A 14,010-nucleotide genomic window follows, 5' to 3' on the forward strand; every position below is an offset into this window, starting at 1 on the left:
AACCCAATGTGTTTTAACTTTATGTGATATTGGCTTTATGCACTATCCCTAGAACGTAACTCCTGCGTAAGTTGAGAGTTGCCTGTACTTATTATTAGACAAGAGTGCTTTTATTTATAAATGTGTTACTTAAATTACAAAGCCAAGTTCCAATTTGGCAGCCCTGCAGCTTTGAAACTGTGGAGCTTGAAATGCTCCTGGAAACTACACTAAGTGGTGGCTTATCATTGCGTCCAGGTGTACTGTACAGCAAAATATATATGCTGCAGTTAGATTTTGTAAATTGAGTGGGGGAGAACAAAGACTGCCACCATACAGCTTGTCTAACAGTAAGCAATCTGTCCCCCCAATGTCCCTTCCCACATATTTAGGTGGGTTTTTCATCCACAAACGTTTTCACATTTAGTGTACTATTTTATGGTTTTAAAACTTACTTTAAATAATTTCACAAAGATGGTCATGTACACAAATTATATTCAGCCTGGCTTCTTCTGGTGTCTATAATTCTGCATTCACAATCATGAGAAACCCATTGTGGGCTAAAACCAACTGGAAGGCAATGCATTTCTGCATTTCAAAAATACAGTAATTATTTCTAAGTCGGCATCCATACATATAATTGAACCCATGCGAACTTTTTGCACCCCTTTTTTTTGGTAATGCATAACTGGCCACCCTCATGCAATAAGCACAAGAGCTGCCTGTTGAGTGCTTCCAAGTCTTGGCTTCTCCAGCAATAGTAGTTGGAAACCCAAATGCAAAACAGAGACTGCTTCTTTGAAGGGGTAGCAGTTATCACAAGAGTCTGAAGTTGTTTTGCACATGGTTACGGGGAGCCCCAACCTGACAGCATTTGGAACAGCAACTATCAGAACAGGGATTGGCATAGCTGTCATCTGGAATCAGCCTTTGAATGCTTGGTGTGTCTCCCTTTCTGATGCCTAGTTGTAGGAGGCTCTTTATGAAAACGAAGAAGCTGCCCCATTCTCCATCCTGCCCAGGCTCACTGGGAGAAAAATGGCAATAACAAAAAGGGGGTGGGGCGGAACAGTATAGTGATCACCATGGAAAAGTTAGGTTGGGATATACTGAATTCCAAAATCATATAAATAGAAGCAACGTATGGCCGCTAAGTAGCATGTCTGAGAATAGCGGTGCAGACTAAATACCGAACAGCAGTTGACAGTCAAACCTGACACAGCAACAATACTTAGTCCATTTTGAGCCTGACTTTGCGGGAATCATGCACTCAAGTCCTATGACAACTGGAGAAAAGCCTCATGGCCAGTTGCAAAGGGACTTTGCAAGTCATGTGGAATAATCCTATTAATGTTTACTCAGAAAAAAGTTCTGTTCTTATTGCATAGCATTGAAGCCAAAATAGACACACAAACATTCTCATTTCCCCCCTACAAAGTTGAGGGGCTGTCTTTTCAACAATTTTGTTGGTATCTCTGAAATATTTAGAACTTCTGCTGCAAGTGCCTTTAAAATTGTAGGGAGATGGAAGTGCCATTATTACTTACTTACTTACTTACACACACACACACACACACACACACGGCCAAAACAGCTGTTGTCCTTTAGTTTAAATATATATTCAAACTCTTCTCTTCACACTTTTAAGAATGTCATTGTGGGTGTGGATGGGTATACTAAATGGTTCTTTAAAAGTACCCTATAAGTCAGATGGTAGGCACAAATATTTTATAAAACTAGTACTTTAAAAACCTCATACAAGGGTTTCAAAGCAAACTGGAGGAGTTAAAATAAACAAAAACAAAAAAAAAAAAATGCAAATTGTCCACTAGCACTTTAGAGACCAAGTTTGTTCTGGGTTTTTCTCAGAAGGGTAGTAAAAAACCCCACCTCACCCTCCCACTATATTTAAGGGTCTGGTGACTTCTGTTTCAGTGTATCTGAAGAAGTGTGCATGCACACGAAAGCTTATACCTGGAACAAACTTAGTTGGTCTCTAAGGTGCTACTGGACAATTTTTTAATTTTTTTATTATTTCGACTGAGTCAGGCTACCTACCTGAATCTGAAGGAGTTAAATTACTTTTAGATATAAAATATGCAGAAGTTATTTTTTAAAAAATACTTTAAAAGCCTTGTTTTCAGCTTGCAGATAGAGGATAGCACTCCTAAACCACTTTTAAAAGCCTTTCTATGACTCTTGATGTGCAGCAAACATTAGGGTGGCTCATAACAGTTGTGGTACTTTTTGCTCCTAAAATAATTAACTGGACCTCCTCATGGACCTTTGCACATAAGGCATGTTTTGAGTACTCCTTTTGCAGCTGTGTCAGTGTCACTAAAACTCCCTGATGCAGATAAGCTCTAGGGGGTCTGAATCCCACCCCTCCTTTTGCTTACAAAGCTGATGTTGTCCCTGGAATGTCTCACAGAATGGGAGTCGTTCGGAATTGCTCCTTCGGCCAGGTATCTTAACAAGAATCAGTGTATTACTGGAGTCGACTCGTCTGGGATCTTTTGCAGGCACAAAGGGCTTACTGATGGCCACCCTGTCAGTTTGGCAGTGTGTCTGTGTGGAAAAGAACTCCACCAAACAACCTGCATAAAGGTCCCAGGGCTGGGCACAGTTCTAGGCCCTCCTGAACTCTGGAGTCATTCACTGGCTGGATTTGTGTTCATTTTCCCAACCCAGCCCTGATCCCCTTCCCCTCATCGTAGTGATTTTATACGGACATGGAAAGAAGGATGTTTATGTTTCTGGGAATGGTGACAAGGGAGCCCGCTGGAAACCGGAGTAAAGCTATTTCTAATGCTAAGCTTCGTGCAGCACAACCCTAAGCATATTTACTTCTTACTTGTTAAATGAAATGGGACTTACTTAGTAGTAAATGTGATTAGAATTAGAGTCGTGAAAGTCTTTTGGTTGCCATACAGTCACCCCTTTCTCAGGGTTGCGTCACTGTCAACATAGATCTTAGCAACACAGAAAACTGCATTATACCAAGTCAGAGCACTGGCTCATTTGGCAAAATTGGGTCAGCACTGACTGGCAAGGACTCTCCTGATGTTCGGCCTTGCCCAGCCCCACTCTCCTGGCAATGGCAAGGAATGGACCCAGGACCTTTGGCATGCAGAGCAAGAACTACAGCTGTTACCACTGTTATATGTTACTTTTGAAGAGTTCTATCACTGGCACGGTCTCATGCACAGTGCCTCATGCTCAAAAATGTCACTTATCAAAACAAAGCATAGAAAGTTAAAAGAAAATTCATGTCCATGACCTAAATAAACAAAAGCCTATGTGTGCATGTGATCTAAATGACCAGTTCCATCAGGCCTCCTCTCCCTCAACTGGCAGCAGCCATTCTATCAGGCTACCTCAGTGGGAGAGCTGGAAGCAGGGCTCATTTCATCAGCTTTGCCAAAGAACCAGCTCAGGTGCCTCCTTCCCCTGACCTATTTCTATGCCAGCTGGCCATCATCAGATCTTCTATTTAAGAATTGTCTATTGTGTTTGCTTTTTTTTCCTTCCCTACCCACCCCTTTTCCTTTCAGTGTCATTTTTTCTTTTTCTTTTTACATTGTAAGCCTGCAGAATGAGTGTCTTTTTGGTTGAAAACTGGGTTATAAATGCTTGAAATAAATAGATTTTCTTTTTTAAGATGCAAAGACTGAATGGAAAAGTATGGGGAAATGTAATAGTGTGTTTCCTCCATTGGTAAGGGATTGGACTAGATGACCTTTGAAAATCCTTCCAACCCCATTACTCTATAAGTTGCTATTTCTATGCCTGGGTACCACACTGGCACTTGGGCTACTCTTCCATGGAGGATCATGGGTAAGGAAGGCAACTAAGTAGACAGCTGCTACCTGGTGGTGGTGGTTTTTGGGTTTTTCTTGGTTTTTTTTTTTTGCATTTTGTACCTTCACTCCTCTTCCACCTTAAGGTGGAGCTGGGGAAACAGTCAGTTTAAATACACAGCAGGGTGCTGCAGGCTGAAAAAATATGAATAATGATATTTTTAAAAGCTCATATATGACAAGAATTATTCAGATAACTAGAATGACTATGGGATTCATTCGTGAGTCAGTTGAATGACCTGGAAGTAAATTATAAGGAAAAGATTCCCACAAGGGCATCCATGAACATGTAGAAACATTAAATACGTCATAAGCTTATAAAATTGGGCAACAGTCATTTACCAGAAAGGACAGGCAGTTCTTCTATAAACAGACAAAGGATTTACACTTCTGCATTTAAAAGCATCAAACTCTCTCAATTATTTAACGAGAGGCAAGCACACATACATACATTTTAAGTATTATTTCTAATAACCACAACTTATTTTCCTTGGAAGATCCATAAAATGGGGAGGGGTTGAAAGGGAACCAGACCCCCCAACATTTCTGTGTTTCTAGTTCACATGGCAAGGGAGCTGTGGCCATCACTGCAGTTGTGAGTTTTCTACGTGCACATGTACCACAGTGTTTCGATCTAAAATGCAGATACAGTATTTGCTAAGCGCACCCATTAATTTACAGCTAAATCTTGCTTTCCAACACTATAGCAACTCTCCAGGAAATGAACTGCTACAACTGTCCAGGGAATGAAGTGCCCTTGATGGATTTGTGGTAGTGTAAATTATACCTGCTCCACAAGATTGTAATCCTTAAATCTTTAAAATTTAAAATCTTGTTAGAGCTGACAGTACATAAAATAGTGGCTAAAAAGATCAGGAAGATGGATCATTGTTCTTGTGAAGAAAAGCTTATGTGGCTAGGGAACCTTTTATTTGTGGAATGATGACCAAGGAGGATGAAGGTTTATAGAGTCGTGAATAGCTTGCACAGAGCGGAAAGAAACAAAACATTCTATTTCATGATGCCAAAACTCAGGTCGGTTATCCAAAGAAAGCCACTGCCAAAAAGTCGCATTATGCCTGCAGTTCTATGCAATCTTAATTTGAAGTAAGCCACATTGAACTCAGCAGTTCTTCTGGATAAATATGGATAGGGTTGAGCTGCATACCAAGTAATATATAATAACTGGCCTATGGGATTCAATGTCATATGATGTTGTAATGGGTCACTGGTATAGATTCACTTTTAAAAGATTAAAATTCATGGAGAATAGCAATGGCCAGAGCATTTCTAAGTCTCTAGCTTAGTTAAAAACATGGTTTCCAGATGCAAGAATAAGCTGTGGTGAATCTTAGGCTTGCACACACACCACTTTCTCCTTCACTTTCACGCCTGTAATTAGGAGATAAAAACTTGCATTTTCAGATAAACTAACAGCAGTTCTCTATGATGCCCAGACTTGGAAAATTTGTTTTAAACTATGCTTATTGAAAGCAAGATTTGAAATCATAGTTCAATCTTGGTTTGATCTCCTGATTAAACAATTCCCATGAGCCCCCGCCAGAATGATCAATGGTCAAGAGGATGCGACTTGTAGTCCAGCAACATCTGGAGGGCCATAGGATTAAAAAAACCACAGTTCCCTGAATTTGGATGTCATGAGGAACCGTAGTATAACATAGAAACAAAAGAAGTTGCTGTTTACTGAATCAGGCCATTAGACCATCTAGCTCAGTGTTGGGTGGCTACAGCTCTCCAGGATTTCATATAGGGTCTCTCTCAATCCTACCTGGACGTGTTGGGGACAGAACCTGGGATCTTCTGCAAGGAAAGCAGATGTTCCACCTCTGAGCTACAGACCTTCCAAATAAAGCAATGCAAATAAAATAATGCAAAAAAGAAGGCCGTACATGAGCCTCAGGCTTGGTGTGGCTCATTCTTGTAAAAGAAAACCACTGTTTTCCACTACATGTAAATCAAGCTTCTGGGAGGCTCATTCATTTGAGCCCCTCCTCGTCCTCACTGCATACAGTGACAATGTATTTCCCTTTCCCTCTCCTTAGCTGGACTGTATTGCTTCTCATTACTGGTGTGGCCACCAGCACATGTGAAACTTGGGGCAACTGTCAGAGATTAATAGCTGCAATGGCCAAAAATGGGATGATCAGTTGCAGTACACCCCTGAACCTCCCTCCCACCACATCTCTTCATATGCCAAGGAAAGGCAACCATTTCTGTCAAAAACAAATTGTCTTACGGCAGCTTAAAGACTAACACATGCATTACGGCATAAACATTTGTGGACTAGGGTCCAATTTATCAATCGCAGCCTTCATTTCACCGCATAAAGCAAAAGCATCTCCTCAGCTTCCATGGAATAGCTTAGTGTCTCAGTAAGTATTTGTCTGTAGCATTCCAGTAACTCCAGGAATAGCATGTAAGATTTCTTCTCCTGTTATCTGAATGGCATTTTAGACATCTAATAATAAAGCAGAAGAGGTAGACCAGAAACAGAAGAAGTAATTAAGCCCAACACTGTTTCAAATTATCAGGAGTTGAGGCAAATTCATGGTTGCCATCTACATAGCAACGAAGTCTGAAATTCCCATGAAGTGGTGTTTTATGAAGGCCCAGAAAACAGAAGCAAAGTTACACTGATGTCAAAGCTCCACATTTCTATGGCAATCTCTAAGGTTTCATGTTACCCAAGCCCAAAACAAAAAGCACCATGTGGTACTTAATGCAAAACATGCATAACTAAATTTCTGTTAACAGGGGTTTGTTTGTAAGCCAATATTTTATTTCTTGGCACTAAGAAGCATCAATCACTTATTTTTTAAACAAACAAACAAATCTCTAAAGCATTCTAATCAGGAGTTGCCTCAAAAACAACATTTGTGATGATGAGCAAATGACTTTTAACGTGACTGTCAGATATGTCCCAAGTATGCACAAATTCTAGGAAAATCAAGCACCTCTTGTTTCAACAAAGAATGAAAATTTGGTGTAGTTCTTTACCTGGTTCTGTATTCCTGAAGTGTCCCAGAATACTATATAATACCACTGTCTGAATCATTTTGGACCTAACACATGACTTATGTAACAACAGCCTAAGGTTTTAAGTTAGCCCACACAATGCAATGCCCGGCAGACAGGGAATAAAAAACAACTTAGAAAACCACTTTACCGAATGTTGAGACAAAATGGCAGCAGCACCCCGAAACATTCAACACCTGGTGTTACAAGTGTTTCCTAACTTCCCCCCAACTTTTAGTTACAGTATTTTAGATGCAAGGCAAAACTAGGCTGACTGGCAGAGCAGTCCTATGCTTTTCTGTTCCTGGGTAAGTGTTATAGAACTGCAGTCTTACAGGTTCTCTAAGCTCAGCAATTTTTTTTGTCCAAGTCACCAGATGTGTGCTTCTTCCCTCCTCCCAGCTTCTTCCAAAGATGATGATAAATTTTCTTGGTTTATGCATGTTTGTACAAGCCCTGTATTTAGGCATCATTGCTACTGTTTATAAAAGAGGATATGCAAGAATATGGTCTACCCAGATGTTGACACACACATTGTCTTGAACATGCTGTTTTAAGAGTGTGTACAAAACAGTAAATTGCAGGACTAACCTAAATTACCAAAGCCTGCTCTCAACTTTGTAATGAGCACTGCCAAATTTACAAACCATCTGCATTGCATTATGCCAGTTCTTTGGGCTGATGAGGGCAAACAACATGTATCATTTTTATCCATCCTTAAACCTTTCAAAGGAGGAGCACAGAAGAAAGGCTAGATAGCTTCCCTCTGGAGTGTCAGAGAGAAAACCCAGGCTCTTGGCATCACTACTGAGTAGCAGAAACAGGAGGCTGGGCTACCCTGCCACCAGAAATGCAGGCTCATTTCCAGCACCTGTATCCCTACTGGGAAAGTAATGCATTCAGATGAACCAGGATGCATGGATATGGAAAGAGGTGTAGCTTGGTGATTTTAAATGAACACTGATCAGGTCAAACTGTGATTCACTTCAGATGAATAAATTCTGTAACTTGTATGTGAAGTTCAACAAGCACACAGCTAGGCAACCACCCATAATCAATGTTACGTGGCTAGAGCCCATTTCCAAAATGACATATGTACAGCAAACATGTAAGAGGGAGCAGGACTGTGCCCAACTAGTTCCACACCGGATGTTGTTGAACTCCAATAACCCCTGTCCCCACAGGGAGCCAAAAATCTAAAGAGAGATCCATATGTGTATATAACTGTAGGTGCATGGATGCTCCACGCATATATGATTAAGATTCTTAAGCACCTGCACTGTGTGACTGCTATGTGCATGGGTGCCCATGATCAGATCTTCATCTCTCCACAGAGAAGGTTGGAGTGGATCCAATGAGGCATGGCAATGTCGGGGCTGGGGCTAGAAGCATTTCAGCAATTCCAAAAAACTCTGCCTCTTCTTGATGTTATGCAAATCTCAATATCATAAAACATGCAAATGAGGTTAAATAAGGGCTTCCAGTTCAGTTCAACCACCGTGGCCATCCTGCTCTTATCACCCATTTTTGTGATCACCACAATGTATTTTTGATAAATCTGTTGGCTAGATCTTCTGGCAGCCACAAAAGAGTCAGAGGCACTAAAGGGAGGAATATTGTCGTATCCTATGTTTCCCAACCTGAGGCTAACGAACATGTCCTTCTCTCACCAAAGATAGCAGAACTATAAATAATCTCTAATCTCCACCACTTAGGGTACAAAACGTTTCACGGTGGTGCCATTTTTCATCCCAACAACCCAGAAAGCTGCACTCAGCACTGTAAGCTGCTACCTTACACACACTAGACTTGGGAGTGAGTTGTGCTTGAGAGTAAACACACATCGGCTCAAGCTATGTGACTCACTTAAGGCTGTGTGATCTACTGTATGTGTGATCACAGTCATTAATCGGGGTCCTGTGCAGATAAACCTATCCCATGTATCACACTAGTTATCAAGAGAGTCTATATCTCCAGACTGTGTAGAAGTATTATCAATTTTTAATAACACTTCCCAAACTTAAAAAGCAAGTGGTTAACACAGGGTATTGCAGGTAAGAGTTCTCTCTGTCTTTAAACAGAGGCCCCACACCAGGGAAGGATTCAGTTGTTTTTACAGCACAGAGGAGACTGGAGACTGGTTATTCCCAGCAAACTCTGACAGCTCTAGAGTTAAAACCCAGGAAAGCTGGAGGAGGTGACACTGTTGGAAAGTAAATATTTATGTAGTCAGGGCTTTCCTTCCTTTCCCCCTTTTCTCTGCCCTGCCTCTTTCCTTTTCTTAAAATGTCACAGATCAGCTGTTTTGATAATTGGACAGGAAGCAAGAGTTCCCCTGATGGTTGGCAGCTTAACACCAGTTTGTTCTGCCTTGCACTCTGAGCATTCATCCTTTCTCGTGCTCACACCTATTGTCCTCTTCAAGGGGAGGAGGGCTTAGAAGGTTATTAAGGGTGAAAATATGAAATGGCTCATCACACAATTTAGCATCACACAGTGAGTACCCTGCTGGCTCCACCTCTGAACAGAACAGCACCAGCATTAATGCTGATTGAGATCATGCCTATGGAAGTGACAGTGATATACTATACACAGATCCCAGGAGATCCTGAATGGGTGAACAGGACAGCCCACATTCTAGGATAGGGGAAGGATGGTAGCTCAGCGATATCCGAGCTGGGGAGGCAGGAAAAAGAAAGGTCTAACTTGAATTGCAAACTAAAGTTTGGGATATAAAAGGTAAAGGGACCCCTGACCATTAGGTCCATTCGTGACCGACTCTGGGATTGCGGCACTCATCTCGCTTTATTGGCCGAGGGAGCCGGCGTACAGCTTCCGAGTCATGTGGCCAGCATGACTAAGCCGCTTCTGGCGAACCAGAGCAGTGCACGGAAATGCCATTTACCTTCCCGCCGGAGTGGTACCTATTTATCTACTTGCACTTTGACGTGCTTTCGAACTGCTAGGTTGGCAGGAGCTGGGACTGAACAACAGGAGCTCACCCCCGTCGCGGGGATTCGAACCGCCAACCTTCTGATCGGCAAGTCCTAGGCTCTGTGGTTTAACCCACAGCGCCACTCGCGCCCCTCCAAAAGGATGTGTCAGAAGTTGGGATATATATGACAGCAAAAATGCATTTTGCTCAGCACTAGGCTATGAGAGAGTTGGGGAAACTCTTTAAGAACCATTTTCAAGTTGTTATTATTATGTTTCCACCCCTTCCTCAATAATTCAGCTCTAGGCAGCATACACTGGGTTCCCCAGCACTCTCCCATCCAGGCACTAGCCAGATTCAGACTTGCTTAGCTTCAAAAAGGTACTTACACCAGATGCCGTTAAACCAATCTCAGCCATTAGACTTACTAGGCAACCTTGGGGCAGACACTATTTCTCATTCTTAAGGTTTACACTCTTAAGAAACTGCACAGGGTATGTGGCCTTTGATCCTTGGCAAAAGGAAGGAGTCACAAAGTAAAATATAATTTCACTACTTGCTTTGCTATGTTGCCAATTTGCAAGAGGCTGAGGTTATATTTTAGCTCTGATCTCATTGTTATTAAAGAGCCAAACACTGAAATTTGAATGACTGCACTTTGGAGTAGAAAGCAGCACACAGAAAAGACAAACTGCAAAACATTTACATACACATCTATTCACCTACAAATTTGCAAAGGCACAGCCCAGTCTTGATTACAGGCCTAGGTTGGACTTATTTTTAAATAGCAGTTATAACAGAAGGGCATATTCACTGGACAAGGGCACCTCTACATTAGGATCCTCTACAATTCATGCTGCATTTTCAAGAATATAATCTTGTAACTACAGTTAATGTGTATGCCAAAGGCAGAGGTGGGAAAACCTATTGGCTCTTATCAGCTTTATGGGCCAAACCACCAATGATTTAAGTTTGTCAACATATTTTTTTCTTTAAAAAACAGCTTTCACACAGAAATCCATCAGAAAACCTGCTTCATCTCTCATAAACTGAAGTATTAATAAATCATCAGAATACCTAATCTCTATTAAAGATCCTAGCTTATTTCAGCATTATTTTTTAGCCACTCACCTCTGAAATCTGTGTGAATTATTCCAAATAAAATGTGTCCCATTCTAGACCAATTGCCTATTTCCAATCCAAGATAATTTCCCCCACTTCATTCCCTACCGAAATGTCGTGCAATTATTTTTAGTGTATGGATGACCTTCCGGCATGTTATGTGTAGTGGGAAATACACTTCTGTTTCTTCAGTTACGCAGCAATCCAAACTGTAGGAAGCCAGCGGAATTCATCATGGGGGACTTCTGCAAGCATAATAAGCAAGGATGGGAGATTTCAGCCAGTTCAGCCAGAGATCCCCCTCTTCCAGACTTGTCACAATGGAACTTGGGTTTGGATTGATCAACTAAATCACTGCACTATTGGGAGCTAGAGCAACAAGTCCCTCTAGCACAAGGGGGCTTTCTCCCCCCCCCAACCCCAAATCCTGCCCATTTGTTCTGGGGAAGGTTGGCAAGCAGAAATGCTTGTGCTGGCAGAATGATCATATTAGTGCAATGTTGAATCCCACCATTGGTATTTTTGCTATTACTTTAATTGCTGTTATGAAATTTTGCAAATCTGTTTCATGTAGCCCACTGTCAAGAGTGCCTTGAAATTAAAAAGAAATCATATTGCAATCCATTTTATTGCAATGTTTGATTGGAGAGAAAGACGTGAAAGGCACTGTGGCAATCAGTCCTACGTAATACAAGTCTAAAAATAAGTCCAAAAGGAACAAAGTCCAAGGAAATAAATAATAAGTAGATTTATAAAGGTTTTCAGGAATGCTAGCTGTTGGTGAACTGACATACAGTCCTTCTGTTTCATTAGAGTGCTGAGAGAAACATAATGCTTCTGGAAGACAACAAAACACTTCAGCTAATCTATGTTTAAATATAGTTCTTGGGGAAAGTCCATCCAGTCACTCCATTAGGTTTCGCTGCCTTGGGCACATCTTTGCAATATTTACACCTTGAGGAGGCTTAACTCTTAAAAGGGGAGCAAAATTGCTTCCCTTGCTTATTCCACTCTCCAGGGTAGAACAAATCAAGCAGCTTAAATGTCTTCCAGTTCCACAAGGTCCAAAGCTATCTCCTTCCACATTTAAGTAGCCTGGAGGCTGCACATGACAATACAAACCATCAGTTTGTCATGTGACACATCAAACAACAATTTGGTCTTTGAAACATACAAGGTCCAAGATCTAAAAATACTTTTTGCAGAGAACTGTTCTACCTAGCCATTCTCTTAGTTTTGCATTCAGACGTTTTGTGAACACTAAAGAATAGCCATTCACACCCACCCCACCCCATCAGAATACTAGGCATTCCCTTCATGCTTAGAGCAGCCAGGGAATCCCATTACTGTTACAGTATACAGGGCAAGATATTTCATTTTCCTCAAGAGCTCTCTTAACATCGCACAGAGTGCTACTTTATCTCACAACAAACACTTCTTAACTAAAATTAAACGAGAGGACATTTCTTTGAAGAGGATCATTTGAAAGCTGCACGTACAAAACATTTCCCAGCTCTGACATCTTCAGCCTTGACTTCTCACTGCACACAAACCATGAATCTTCTAAGATTGCAATATTCAGATATTTTATTCAAAGAATGCACCAATGGGTATCTCAACAAACTCCTGACAACAGAGTTAGGACATGATACTCATTTTGCACAAAGAATATATGGAATACCATGTATTTAAGCATACTATGCTCAAGTTACAATTCTTTTTGGGGGCAGGGGGAAGAATTCTATATTTAAAAAAAAACAACATGTGGGAACAAGTATTAATATCAGCAATTGCAAACACAAGAAGTGTGCTGCAGCTGAATGTCATCATTCAGTTAAATTGGTATATAATTTTTCTTTCTTTTAAAAGCATAATTGCTGTACTACTGACAGCACAGTGTACTTCCAAGAACAGAATCCAAGACTATGTGAAATTTAGTATCAAGAGCAGAAAAATTCTCTCTTCTACACTCTCTGTCAATAAGGAAATGATACTAAAATCCTATATAGTCTTATTTGGGGAAAAGTCCCAATGAACTCAGTAGGACTTACTTTTGGGCAGGCATGTATAGAACTGCCCTCTGAGTAGAGGGGGCAGATGCCAAAAAATAGAACAGGGCTTCACTACCTTCAATAGTTGCATAGATGAAAACATTTCAGTAGGGGTAGCGCTGGACTGTAGGTTCAGTCTTCTAGCTTAGGGTGTGAACCACATAAGTAACGGGCTCTGCCCTACTCCTTTAAAAGTAGAGCAGGAGGGGAGTGTCAAGTGTTGGGTCAACATCTGTGCTAAAGCCTAGCCATGAATTCTAGCATTTGCTGGTGCCTGTTAAGCTTTGTAACCTGTATCCTGAGCTGATGCAAATATCATGTAATAAAACTTTCAGGATTTCCCAAGCCAATAGTTAGAGTCTTTTGTCTGAGGGTGGGGACCAAGACACTCAGGATGCTTTGATTCCTCTCTCCCTTGGACCCCATCCTGAGTCCTGGCTTGTTCCCTAATTGTCCACCATCATCCCTCAGGAGCAAAGGTGGCAGTAGACTTAGTGGGAAGCCTAGAGTGGCCAGGGCACCACTCATCTGGACTCTAGGTGGCTTTCTTGCCAGTGGTCTACTTGGAACGGATATATCACCCCCCATTTTCTTAAAACTGAGTCCCCAAAAATAGTCTTATACATGGGGTCGTCTTATAGACAGAAAAATACGGTAGATCCAGATGGAAGCAATGACCAGCAGTGAACCAGATAGAGCAGGAGGCGGCGGTGATTATACAAGCCTCTCAGCCTCCTCTGAATCGTTTGCTGGGTTAACTTTTGAGTTCATTAGTCTCCAGCTCTTCTTCGCTGCATTTCTACTCTGGCTCCAGTCTCTAAGCCAGGTGCTGGGAAGTGAAAACCGAAAACCTAAAAAGTGCACACTGAACTATTTTCAGCTGCACCAATATACTCACTTATCTGGGAGCAAGCCCCACTGAATGTAAAGGGATTTATGAGAAAACTCTTTTAGAAATAGAGCAGGAGTTTTGTACTGTGAAACTCTTTCCATTGCCCATGGTAATACAGAAATCATGTTAGATATC

At 41.3% G+C, this 14,010-nt stretch overlaps 1 protein-coding gene across 8 annotated transcripts in view; it reads right to left on the bottom strand.

Moving 5' to 3' along the window:
- The window catches only part of SH3PXD2A (SH3 and PX domains 2A), a 248,555-nt gene that overhangs the window by 148,384 nt on the left and 86,161 nt on the right, over positions 1-14,010 (bottom strand). The gene's annotated exons all lie outside the window — the stretch shown is intronic.

The sequence above is a fragment of the Podarcis vaucheri genome, assembly GCF_965113315.1.
Source record: "Podarcis vaucheri genome assembly, chromosome: 5".
In the NCBI taxonomy this organism is placed as follows: Eukaryota; Metazoa; Chordata; class Lepidosauria; order Squamata; family Lacertidae; genus Podarcis; species Podarcis vaucheri.